A 14,693-nucleotide genomic window follows, 5' to 3' on the forward strand; every position below is an offset into this window, starting at 1 on the left:
AGCGAAGACTCTGGGATGAAATACCTCTACCAATGGACCTTGGAAGGATTTCTTCATTCTTAGATCAGTGTTATCAACAACATTTCAGGACTATCAAATCTGCTTGATCAGAACCCTTGGACAATGCACCAAAATAGGGCCTCTGGGATGACATCAGATGTCCATTCCTCAACTCCAGGTACTGAGGTGGTTGGCAGGCTGGATGTGGCTTTTCCCCTTGCCTCCTCCCTTCCCCCAGATACAGGAAGGAGTAAAAGAAAATGTGGAAACAATGGTCTAACCCACTTTTCCCTAATCCTCCATCCTTCCCATCCTAGTCAACTATGTAAGCATCATCAAAAATAAAATTAAAAACACAAACAAATCAACCTTACCTAGCAATTTCATGATATTGGGAAAGTTGCTTAATCTCTGCATGTCCCAGTTTTGTTCTGGAATTGATAGTAATACCTTTTTTTAGGAGCTTTCAGGTATTTAGCAAGACAGTTGCTAAGTGGTACGTATCCTTATGTCAGACTGTGCTCCCTAGGCAACTACCTGCAAATACGCGTTTAAGTTTATTAGGGAATATTCTTGGGATTGACACAGTGGTAAGGAAGAAGAAGAAATGGGTTAAGGCAGAGGGGGAAGTTAAACCCTAAATCTGACTTAGTAAAAGTGTCAGCTGGTTCATGGAATGAATCTGAAGCTAAGAGCCAAGAACTTCTAAAATTCCTGTATAGGTGCAGTCCCAAGAATTTGGGCCATCATATACTGCTTTCCAGGCTACAAACAGGGAAAACATCCAGGACACAACAGGTATGGGATACCAGTGCTTTCAAGAGGAGTATTAGTTATTGAACCATTGTGCTGACCCTAGATTCAAAAATTTTGGGAACAAAGTAAGGATTATTTTAACTACATAATCCATGAATTTGTTGAAATAGCCTTACAAATACATGAAACAAAATACTAGTTAGTCTTAAACAAGAATGGAATCCTTTATTTTGTGGTTATATATATGAACTTGGAAGGCATTAAGTTGAGAAAAATAAATCAAATACAGAAAGATAAATGCCATATGATATCAATTATACGTATAATCTTAAAGAACAAAATGCAGTTCGTTGTGGCCAAATGGGCCCAACTTGAAACCATAATGCTAAAGGAAATGAGCCAATCCCAAAAGCTTAGATACCACATGTTTGCCTTAATTTAAGATGAAATGATGTCAATATGAAAATTAGTACCTGTAAAATGTAATATTATTTCAGCCTCAAACAGCCTATCTCACATACAATAAGATATTGTGAAGTAACCAACGAACCAACAATCATTGTGAGTCAGACTGCTTATTATCTACATCAAAGAATTGTAAAACCTAATATACTTTTAATACCCTATGTTATTCTATAATGGGGCAGGAGAGCAGAGAAATCTTCCATCACCTTAGAAGGTGTGAGGAAGACCGAAATATTAGTTACTCCTCACTAGGGTATTGAAGATTTCTCTGCACACCCCTCCTAAAACTGTTCTGCACCTAAACTGTTGACATATGTCATGTTAGAGTTATAAGCCAGTCTAGACTACCCCCCAAAAAAGCCAGGTTCAGCAAAATTATGCTTCAACACTATAAAATGCTAAATATTATAATGAAAATAGACACAAGACAGCTGAACAGTTATCTATAGCCATTTTAAGATGTATAGAACCCAGTTCTATATAAACTAAAATTGAAATGCCAATGAAGAAGTCACAGGATGTGGTTAAAAACTTGGATTTTTTTTAAACATATTGGTTACTCAATACTATGTCAATTAATTCCATAACATTATAAATTGTTGCTGATGCTATGTTGGGGAATTTTAATTGATCAGGATGATACTCTGCCAGCTCTATCTTCAGACCAGAGAAGGTCTCCCCAACAAGTCACTGAACTTATCTGGACAATAAGACGCTGGACTCTATTCTTGATATGCTTGCAATGAAAGACTCTCAACTGAACTTGAACTATGGTTATATGCAACAAGGTGGAGGAATCCACCATGGGGGAGGGTTAGGGGAGGGGTGGGTGGAATCCCAGTGCCTATAAAACTGTGTCACAAAATACAATGTGATTAATTTTTAAAAAAAAAGAACTAATAGAAACAGAAAATTTAAGAATGGCTACCAGCAGAATGGGGATGAGGGCTTATTGGGGCACTATTAACCAAAAGATAAAATTTCATTTAGGCACTAAATGACTAAAATTGGATTTTAAAATACAGGTGAAAATGAAGAAAAAAGCTTCATATAGTCTTTTTCATTCTTTAGTTTTGAATCAAGAGAAATTTCCCTAAATCAGTATTTCCTGAAGAAAGTTTAGATTTTTTTTTTCTGCCAGGCTTGTTGGTCTCTTCACTAATGCTTTACTGCCATCACTTCAGTGCAATGGAGGACATGCTAGTGTCCACTAGCATCAGCCACTTTCAGCTAGATTATACGTATGAAAAGGTCAAACAATTAACCTGTTAGGAAGGTGCAATGGTAGAATAATAGCAAAAAATACACTACAATAGTGGGGAACATGTGATTACAACGTTAACGCAAGCAACTGAGCATGAGAAGGGAAAGATGATGGTATGGATTAGGTATTACTAATATATAATAAGGAAGCAAATAGGTTAGTCTGGGTTCAATGAGGTCTAAGTGGAGACATCATTGAGAAGGGGTTTATTATGAGTTTATTAGACAGAGGGTAAGTAAGGTAACAGACTTAAATTTAAGTTTTTACTACTAGAACTTTTCTGAGTAATGATGACTCTCAGGAAATGTTCCTTGTGGAGCAGACAGTTGAAATAATGATTAGTTGAATATCACTTGAGAGAAGATCAAGTATCTGACATACTAAAGTTTGGCTAGGTAAGCATTGAAATCAACCAGGATAACAACAGGATCAAACTATGACGCAGAAGGCAAAACAGTGACAAGCATTAAAGAGTTTAATAAAATAAGACAACTTTACTGAGATGATGGCAAATGGCAGCCAAGTGGAGGACATAATTATGAAAAGGAAAGAGTTATTGCTTGGCAGTTAGATGAATCTGTCCTGAAAGTAGTGGTAGAACATACTGTGTTTGCTCAGTTATACAAACTTGAAAAATATAAACAGTACAGTACGAAAACGAATCATAGAATAGCCTTTTTTTTTCCTTAAAGGAGCCCACTCACATGCAAGACAGGGAAGTGAGTAGCATATCCAGTGGAGAAAATAAGAGGCTAGAGGCATTTCTCCACAACAAAAAGCTCTGAAACAAAAAGGCCTTGGTGGTAGACAAAATGAAAAAGACACAGCAAAGGAAAACATCAAGAAAATGAAGAAACATCCACTAAAATGGGGGGGGGGGAAACCTTATTTGAAAGCTATTTATCTGAAAAAGTTGTAATAACCAGACTACACCAGCAACTACAAAATCCACAATAATTTTTAATTTATTGTTATTTCTTTAGCAACCAATGCAATTATTGGGCAAAGGATCTCAATAAATATTTCTCAAAAAAGAAATACAAATGACTACCATGTATGTGCAAGAATACTAAATATCACTATCCATCAGGAAATTGTAAATTAGTATCAAGTGAGATGTCATCTCACCATTGCCAGATGACTATTATCGAAAATATAGAAGTAATGAATAAGGGAAAAGATCTGGAGAAAGGGGAACTTTTATACACTGGTGGTGTGTGTGTAAATGGAGTGCAGCCACTGTGGAAAACAATATGGCGATTTCTTTGGAAAGAAACTTGCGAAATGGGCCAGCAATCCCACTATCAGTTATATACTCAATTGACAAGAACACATTATTTCAAAGAGATACCTGCCCAGCTGTTTTTGCAATGGTATTGTTCAAAATAGCCAAAATATGAAATTAATCAAATGAATGGATAAAGAAAATGTGATATATATGTATATATGTAATGTTATTCAACTATAAATAAATGGAATTATATCATTTGTTTCAAAATTGATGGCAATGAGAGGATATCATGCTAGAGTGGATCAATCTGGACACAGAAAGACAAAAACCACATGTTATCATCCCTTATATGCAGGAGTTAAAATTAAGAAAAAACAAAACTTACAAGTTCTTTCTCAGCCCTGGCAGTGTATGGGTATACAAAGGCCACTGATATTTTGAGTGTTGATTCGATATCCTGCAACTTTACCAATATTTTAGGAATTCAAACAGTCTCTTGGCTGGGGAGTCTTTTAGTTCCCCAATATGTACCATTCACAATAACTTTATAAAAAATTTAAACACCTTGGAATAAACTTAAACAGGGAAATGAAAGCTCTTTATAATCAAAGCTATAAAACATGAAAGAAAGAAATAGAAGACACAAAAAATAGAAAAACTTCCATGTCTGTGGATTAGAAAAATTAATATAACCAAAACGCCCATACAACATACAACTGAAAGAAATTCAAAGATTCAACATGATCATCACCAAAAATACCAGGGACATTCTTCTCAGATCAAGAAAAAACAACGTTAAAATTCATGTGCAAACATAAGAGATCTCAAATAGCTAAAGCACTTTTAAACAATAAAAACAAAGCCAAAGGCATCACAATATCAGATTTCAAAACATACTCTAGGGCAGTTATAAACAAAACAGCCAGGTACCAGCACAAAAAATACACTTGTGGACCAGTGGAAAGTAACAAAAACAGCAAAAATTAATACACACAGTTACAACCAACTAATCTTTGACAAACACACTAAAATTAATCCCTGGAGAGAGGACAGCATCTTCAACAAACCATGTTGGGGTGACTGGATGTAGGTAGACAGAGGTATGAACCAAGACTCGCATCTTACAACTTACACAAAAATCAACTCAAAGCAAATAAAGCTTTAAAGCTTTGAACTGATATGAGCAAATTACTATAGGAAAGCTTCAGTAAAAACTCTGCAAGACATTGGTATAGACAAAGACTTCTTGGAAAAGACCCTAGAAACACAGACAACAAAATTTTTAAAAATAGACAAATGGGGTTACAACAAGCTAAGAAGTTTTTGCACTGTAAAGAAAGAACTCAACAAAGAAGCAACTGAAAGAATGAGAGAAAACATTTTCGAATTATGCAACTGATAAAAGATTCGTATCCAGGATCTCTCGAGAGCCCAAGAAACTCAACAACAAAACAATCCAGTTAAGAAACAAGCAAAGGGGCCCAGCGCGATGGTCTAGTTGTTAAGGTCCTCGCCTTGCACACCCGGGATCCCATGTGGGAGCTGGTTCTAATCCCGGCTGCTCCACTTCCCATCCAGCTCCCTGCCTGTGGCCCGGAAAAAGCAGTTGAGGACGGCCCAAAGCTTTGGGACCCTGCACTAGATTCGGAGGCCCGGAAGAGGCTCCTGGCTTTGGATTGGCTCAGCTCCAGCCATTGCACTCACTTGGGGAGTGACTCATCATCACCGGAAGGAAGATCTTCCTCTCTGTCTCTCCTCTCTGTATATCTGCCTTTCCAATAAAAATAAAAATAAATCTTAAAAAAGGAACAAGCAAAGGACATGAGCAGACAACTTTCAAAGGATCGCTGCAAATAAACCAATAGACACATTAAAAAAATGTTCAGGGTCATTAGTCATCAGATACATGCAAATAAAATCATAATAAAATTTTACCTTACCCTAGTTAGAATGGTTATCATACCAAAATCAAAAAATAATAGATGCTGGCAAGGAAGTAGGGGAAAGGTACCCTATTGCATTGTTAATGAAAATGTAAATTTGTACAACCGTTATGGAAGACAACACAGGGACTCCTCAAAAATCCAAAAATGAATCTATCGTATAACCCACTCAATATTTATCAAAAGGAAGTGAAGTTAGCATATGAAAAAGTTATTTGTGCTCCTATTGTTTGTTGCAGCTCAATTCATAATAGCTAAGATATGGAATTGATCCAATGTTCATCAACAAGTGACTGGATAAAGAAAATGTAGTATATATATATATACATTCTAAAACTACTCAGCCATTAAAAAGAATGAAATTCTGTCATATGGAACATAATGGGACTGGAACTAATTATGTCTAGTGAAATAAATCAGTGCCAAAAAGATAAATACTGTGTATTTTCTATGATATGTGGCAAGTAATATAGAATACAAGAAAAAATACAGGAACAAAACTGGTATCTTGTGATTTATATTTTTTATCCTTGCTTATACTCCTGTGGCTCTTTGGTCTTTCTACTTTTTTGTTGAATATTATTGTTAGTAGTGTCTTTAAGCCTGTGATTGCAGAGTGGCTTTAACGTATATTTTTGCAAAAAATTAAGAAAAAGGGAGGAAAGAAAGAGGGAGATCAAGAAATGGAGGTTATCTTGGAATATATATACTTTTGGAATATATGAAATCTGCTTATGGCCATTTTAAAATTGTACCTATGGAATATATAAAATCTGTTCTCTTAATAAAAATTTTAAAGAAAAATTCAAACAACAAAAGCAAGAAATATATACATATATACATATATACATATATATATATCTCAATACTGCTGCAAATTCTGCTTTGTCAAACTTTGATTTACTTTTTTGTAAAACCAATTGTTAAGAATGATATACTACTAGGGCCACTGCTTCAGCACAGTAGGTTAAAAAGAATGAAGTACTACTATGGCTTTAATGATTTGTAGTTATCTTGAAATTGATATTAGTGTAATAGACATCTTTTCACTTGATTATTATTTATAGCCTTTGCCTATTTTCTCACTGAATTGGGATCTTTTCACTTGCTTAACTCTTTATGTACTGACATATGCACTGATGTACTAACTATATAATATATATCAAATATGTATCTAAAAATGATGAAAGAAATTAAGCAAGAGAGAGAGGGGGAAGGAAGGAAGGAAGGAAGGAAGGAAGGAAGGAAGGAAGGAAGGAAGGAAGGAAGGAAGGAAGGAAGGAAGGAAGGAAGGAAAAGAAACGAAGTAAAAGGAAAGAAAAAAGAAAGAAAAAGAAAAGGGGAGAAAAAAAGAATAGGGGAATAGGACAAGAAGCAGGAAAGAAGGGAGAAAGGGAAAGAAGTGTAATATTAGAATTGCATGCATCAACTACGTTGCATTTGTTAGCTTTATATTAATATTACATTAGCATAATTCATGAGAATTGCATTGTGGTAATTATAATGCATTTGCTGTGACCCAGAAAATTTAACGCACTGCTAAATTACCCTTTAAAAAGGAAAAAGGAGACTCGGGTGAGAAAAACAATGGGCATAAAAATCTTGAAGTGGACACATAGCAAAAATGGCTTTTGTTTTGAGCTGTGATTGAGGACTGACAACATATGAATGAAGTGTGTTGGAGCTAGCTGTTTTAGGAGGTTTCAGAAGAAATGTTATTCTTTGAAGCACAGTGATAGGAGGAAAAGCAGTCACCTTTAGGTCATAGGATCAGAAATTGAATACTCATCACATGAGAATTACTGGAAATTTCTCCTAGATTCTCAGAGCATTTTAGTCTTTTGCAATGAAACACTTTTTTCCCCCAATCTTTTGTAAATGAGTCTTAAAGATAATTTAGAGATAAATTGGGATGTATTGCATTGTGACCTGGCTGCAATATTAAGCTGAGTTTTAGACTACAAGCACTATCTAGAATTCTTTCTTAGAAATGAATCAGTGGTTGAATAGTTCACTAGATCTTTCCCTACATAAAAGCTGAAGCCTGAATAGTTAAGTCTAATTGGTATTGAACTTGTCCTGACAAAACCTTGTTTTCTAAAGTGGTAAGGGGGTACAGACAGGTAGAATAATCCTATTCTTTTATTGTTCTAAAAGTCTCTGATATAGAACAAGACAGCAATAAAATATCACCTCATATAAAAATGGAGGATTGCCTTGCTAATTTGGGAAATACTGTATTTTGAAGAAGGGTTTAGATTGTTGGAGGTTACTAAAATTGCTTTGCTATTCTTGTTATATATGTAAATGCTTGATCTAACAGCTTGAGAAGTTTAAGTATCAGGTACTCAATGATAATAATTCTGGAAATTAAAACTAAAAAAATCCATTGCCAAACAAGGCCAATGCACCTGCGATATCTGAGGGAACACCCTAAAATGATAATAATGATGACCATGTTATCAAATGGAATGTAGCACAGGGAGAGAAATAGGAACGTGCATCATAGGAGCAGTGGTATAGCAACTAGGAATAGCTGGCAAGAAACTATACAATTGAGAATAGTAATTCTGAATGAGCCAGTCTAACAAGAAATTACTAAGATCACAGAGCATGACTTTCCTTTTCAGGGTCACAATAACAAATGACCAGAAAAATAGCAAGATAAGTAATTGATTAAAGCTACCTTAGTGTTAAAGGAAGCTGACTTTGGAGAGAAAGGCAAGCAGACTTATTTTTGTCACAATGAAATTTTCTTAGGCAGTTAAATGCAGTTTTCTAGGTGTTTTAAAATTGGTGCTTCCAAGGGGTTATTTCTCAATTAGATAAAACCATACTGAGGATGAAACTGAATTCACTGTTGCTTTCATTGGGAAAGTTTCACTGGAAAAGCTACAGAAAAAAAAAGCTAATTAAAATAATATGTTTAGTGGTGCAGTTGATTTACATTATGGCACAAGCTCCTGATTTCTTTGCAAACTAATAGTAGTTCATAGACAGGTAGTCTAATTCTGAAATCAATGTATTGAGAATTAACTATTAAACCCATTTTACAGAGAATTGAGAACCTAGTGCATTAGTGTAATTCACTTAAGTCTTTGCAGTTAAAAGCACTTGTTCAGGATTTTTGGTGTAGAATGATTCTGATGTCTTATTTATGTAATGTGCTTTACTGACATACAGAATAGAAACAGACATTATATAAGCTTTGACACAATAATTTTTAATGAAATATAATGGCACATCTCAACCTATAAAATGGATAAAAGTGGATGTGTTTGATTTGATTTAGGAAAGCAGAAAATTTGATTTCTTACCTAACCGGACTTAACTGGCCCCATGTGCCTTATCTTGTGTCTCTAAACACAGTTTGAAAACCTTCAGATTGTATTGCACTCGGGATTGGCATAGTTATTAGTACCCAAACTAATTTTATTTACTTGCTAATAATGTAACTGCTGTGGTTAAAATGTGTCCTTCTAAAATTCATGTGTTGGAGAACTAATGCCCAGTACAACAGGATGGAGAGGTGGCACCTTTCAGAAGTAATTAGATCAAGAGGACTCTGCTCTCATGAATGCATTGATGTCATTATTCCCGGAATGTTTAGTTACTACAAGAATGAGTTTGTTTTAAAAGCAAGTTTGACTCTCATTTGCTCACTCTCACCGCTTGATGCCTTCAGCAATGTTATGATACAGCAAGGAGGTGAGGGCCTCCTTCCAATGAGGATTGGAAGCAGTTCTTCCATTTTGGACATCCTCAGCTCCAGAACTGTGCTCTAAATAAACTTCTATTATTTATAAATCACACAGCATGTAATATTTTGCTTTACAGCAGCACAAATGAAGATAATAATAAATATATGCAAAAGTACTCAAACAGTTCATAGGGGGTGGACACAGTGGCACAGTGTGTTAAGCAATCATCTGCAGCACTGACATCCTATATAGGCATCAGTTCAAGTTTCAACAGTCCCACTTCTTATCCAGCTGCCTGTTGATATACCTGTGAAAGAAGTGTAGGGTGGTCAAAGTGCTGGGGCCCCTGAACCCACATAGGAGACTCTGATAAAGCTCCTGGCTCCTGGCTTTGGCCTGGCCCTACACTGGCTATTGCAGCCATTTGGGGAGTGAATCAGTGTATGGAACATAACATACAGGCCCTCTCTCCCTTTCTCTTGCTCTAACTGCCAAATAAATAAATAAATACTTTTTTTGTAAATTTCATAGACAAATGGAATTAAATGATATGTTTATTCTGGAACAAAAATATTGAAATCCACTTTATGATTTTTTCATAATATATATCTTTCATAAACTTTTTAAAAAGATTTATTTTATTTTTATCAGAAACACAGATCTACAGAGAGAAGGAGAAACAGAGAAAGATTTTCCATCTACTGGTTCATTCTCCAAGTGGCCACAATGGCCAGAGCTCATCTTATGTGAAGCCAGGAGTCAGGAGCTTCTTCTGGGTCTCCCACATCGATGTAGAGCCGCAAGGCTTTGGGCCATTCTCAACTACTTTTCCCAGGCCACAAGCAGGGAGCTGGAAGGAAAATGGAGCAGCCAGGATATGAACTGTCCCCATGTGGAATCCAGGCACATATAGTGAGGATTTAGCCACTGAGCCATTGTGCTGGCCCTTTCAAGAACTTTTGAAGACCCATTGTACACACAGATTTTTTTTTTCTTTGTACACCAAGAATAAATTTTCAGCCCTATGTCCAGGAACATTTTGAAGTCCCCTGTTACATTGAAATATACAAATATAATTTCACCTTTCAGGTAGAAACTATATAAAACAAAAAGAAATAATTATTCAAAACTTTGGGATAACATTAATAGAATCAAATCAGAATCCTACCTGGAAAGATTTTAACTTCTTGTTTCAATGGCTCCTCTAAATATACCTTTCCTATGTATTTATTGTAAGAAAAAAATTGGGGTGGAAACTCAAATGTAACAAAGAAAAACATGATCCCTCAGTCTATTCATTTTGGCTAAAGAGGTACACAATTAATCATCTGTTTTAAAGAAATTTCAGAGAATGTTGAAATCATATCAATATTCCTGTCATTATGAACACCTCATTAAGGTCAGTTCTTCACTCATGTTATTAATTGCAGATACACTGTTCTTTCCCTAAAATGCACTATCCTTAGGGCCCCAAATGATGAAGTTTAACTTGCATCTGTAATCATTGATGCCTATACATTTAACTTTAGCTACAAGTAAGAGTCTACAGTGTATTAAAGAAATTATCAACAAATATGCTAATGGTGAATTTCTTATAGGCAAAAGCTAGTGGTAAAATATAGAGTTCACAAGGGAAATAAAGAAATTGAAAGCATGTCATTGCAAAAACTAAATGAAAAATCAGAAGGAGGAGGGAGTATGGGAGTGAGGGCCAGAGAGTAAGGTGGGGAGTATCATTATGCTCTGAAAACTGCATGTTATTTTAAATGCATAATTTCACCTTTATATGTATAAAAAAAGAAAATAAGCATATAAACCAAATAAAGCATTTACGTGCCAGTATCTTATTTTCAGTAAAATAAATTTATACCACATGTGCAACTATTCTTTAAAAGCAAGCAATATGTTTCAAAATATTTCTTACAATACGACTCCATTGCAAAAAAAAAAGCATAACTGAAAAGGCCACAAATATCACTGAAGTAAATATTCCTGATTATGCAATTAACAATCAAAAGAAAATGCATTAAGTATAAGAGCATTTGCTAGTTCCACTCACATTCTGCTATGTAATAGTTATTGCCATTTGCCTCTCCATAATTTACACTCCACTCAGACCTAACTGCTTGCAGCTTCTAAAACAAACAAAACTGTTTAAGTCTTGGGTGCCTGCTGATACTGTTCTTTTTCTCTGGGAACTGCATTCTACTTTTAATAGAGTAATTAATGCTCCCTGCTGTAATAAAACCAAACACCCACCTCAATTTGTTTTCTTAATGTGTGAAGATTTAGTGCATCAACTCTGAATTCTTTTCTTAAGATACATCATTTTGAGTAGTTTCAAGAAGGACAAATAAATTATTTCAATTAAACTATGGCCAAGTGCTTCCATATCACCTAAATATTAAGATTTATCTTGATTACAAAAGTTCAAAAATGTGAGAGAGGGAAGCACTTGAGAATATTGATATATTATGTTCTCTTGGTGTGTGGCTCAGTGCAGATCACAAGGATCTCTGCCAGGCTGTGGTTAGAGACATCCAGAGGTTCCTTCCATCCCGAGGGGCTGCTGTCTCTCCGAGACTTGTCAGAGGCACGCATGAGCTGCCTTCCCTGCACACAGCCAAGGAAACAAGGAAGACAGGGTCCAGAGAAGGCTGGGGTTGCTTCAAGAGTCGGTCTTTCATTATTGTTAGAATATGTGTCAAAAAAATTAAAATTAATTGAGAAAGAACTGCAAAAAGGAAAGTGATAAACAATATGTCACCACACAGAAGTCAGCAATGCTGGTAAGTTTATGCCATCAGTTTTGTGACCCGTTTTGTTAGTATTCTACAAACATACAGTAAGAAAACATGAATACCGATTTATTTTTCAAAGTAGGAAAAAGTTAGGACAAAGTAAAAGTGCGAAAGAAAAAGATAACACATTAGATTTGTAAATGGTTAGTTGCAGCTAATCCTCTAAAATTCAACTATGATTTTTATATTCTTTAAATGATAGTTCTTTGTTGGAAATCAGGAATCAAACCTTTCTGTTCTTAAATTTACAGAGAGAGAGAAAGTTAATCCTTTGGTTCATTTCCCAAATGCCCACAACAACTGGGACTGAGGCAGGCCAAAGCTAGAATGTAGAAACCCAGAACAGGTATACATGAGTGAAAGAGACCCTACTTCTGGAACCAAAACTTGCTGTATCCCAGGATGTGCACTAGCAGGAAACTGGAACTGGAAGCAGAATGCAAGCACTCTAATACAGAATGCAGCCATTCCATATGGCCTTTTAACTGCTGTGCCAAATGCATGCCTCAAGAATTAAAGATGTTTTGAGAATCGAATCAATTTTCATATAACAGGACTTGGGCACAAATTAAAATAATAAAATAGCTTATAATACTCATATACATGTGTATACACATATATATAAGAACACATATTCAACAATAACTGGCATTATTGAGCTTCATTACTTGTCAGCAGCAGACTTAGAGATCTGAATGCATAATATCACAATAAATCCTCTCACAAAGCAAGTTAAACTGTTGCAGCTAACATGCTGTCCTATACACCTGGATCCCAAGGTGCAGAGATTTCATGCCAAATCATAAATTACATAATTACGGAGCCCAAATAGTTTGACTCCAAGATCTGGATTCCACCATATTTGACTATTTCCAATAGCCTTGGAGAATCAATTATATGATTCATATCTAGAAAAAATAAAGCCTTAATCAATTTTATACCTTTTGTGTATGAATGTAAGCAACATTTTACTATGCTTCTTTTCTATCCCTGCAAAACACACAAACAAAACATAACTGAAAAAACAACAGACAAGCACTCTACAAAATAATTCTAGTCTTCCAAAATGTTGAGGTCAAACAATATAAAGAGACTGAGAAGCCATTATAGAATAGTGAAGACTAAAGAAACATGCCAACTAAACGCAAAGCGTGATCTTGGATTGGATCCTGGACTGGAAGTGAGGACAACTAAATGCAAAGATTACTGGGAAAGCATAAAAAATGATAATATGGGCTGAGGTTCCGATAATAGCACTATATCAATGTTTAATTTCCTATACTGTGATACTGTGGTTATACAAGCGAATTTATATGGTTTTAGGAAATACACACTAAAGTGCATTTGTGTGAGTGTGTGTGTGTATACATAGAATAGATCATTAAAAAGTTCATGGAAAATGAGTATTATGTAAAAAGTGTTCATGGGTTTCACATGTATTTGCACTAAAACAAACAAGGCTTATAAAATGTTTTTGTTTATTTTTGTTCTGACTGAAAGATAGTTGAAGAGATCTTTCATTTCCTACTTTATTCCTAAAAATATACAACAGCCAAGGCTGCACCAAGCCAAAGCCAGGTGTCTGGAACTCAATCCAAGTCTGCTGTGTGCATGGCAGGGACCCAGTCATTTGAGTCATCACCTGCTCCCTCAGAGTATATATTGGCAGGAAGCCAATTTGAAACGGAGAATTCTAGATGCCCCTAGACACCCCAAAATGGGATATTGTCATCCTAAGTGGCATTGGAACCACAGTGCCAGATAACTATTCCCAAGACATCTTTGAATCCCATTTTACATGAATTTATTAAAGCTCTCTGATGTGTGTATGTGTGTGTAAAAGGAGAGTGATAAATCAAGTGTGATAAACATAAACAATTGATTGCTCCAGTGAAGAGAAAAAGGAGATTTTCTTTGCAACATTTTGCAAGCTTGAAATCGTGCGAAATTAGACTAAGGAGTATTTGTCCTAACAGTTAAGATTGCCCTAACTGGTTAATACACCTGTGTCCCACTTTGAAGTACCTGGATATGATACTTGACTTCAGTTCCTGACTCCAATTTCATGTTAATGCATTCCCTGAAAGGCAATGGAAATGGTTCAAGTGACTTGGGTCAAGGTCCATGTTCCTGGTTTCCATCCCAGTTTGGCCCCAGACATCATTGGCATTAGAGAAATAATCAGGGGTGGGAGCTCTCTGTCAGTCTCTCTCCCTCTTTTTCTCTCTGAAATTAAAAAAAAGAACTATATAATTAAATATAATCTTTAAAGATCTGCTTATTTGAAAGACAGAGATACATACACATGCATGCATGTGCGCACACACACACACACACACACACACACACGAGTGAGAGAGTGAGAGAGAGAGAGAGAATCTTCCATTTGTTGGTTCACTCTTCAAACAGCTGCAGTGGCCAGGGCTGGGCTAGGTCAAAGCCAAGAACCCATAATTCCATGCAAATCTTCCATGTGTATTGCAGGGATCCAAGTTCTTAGGCCATCTGTTGCTGCTTTCCCAAGCACATTAA

Source organism: Ochotona curzoniae, unplaced genomic scaffold (genome assembly GCF_017591425.1).
Source record: "Ochotona curzoniae isolate NIBS_2020 unplaced genomic scaffold, NIBS_Ocur_1.0 contig_1274, whole genome shotgun sequence".
In the NCBI taxonomy this organism is placed as follows: Eukaryota; Metazoa; Chordata; class Mammalia; order Lagomorpha; family Ochotonidae; genus Ochotona; species Ochotona curzoniae.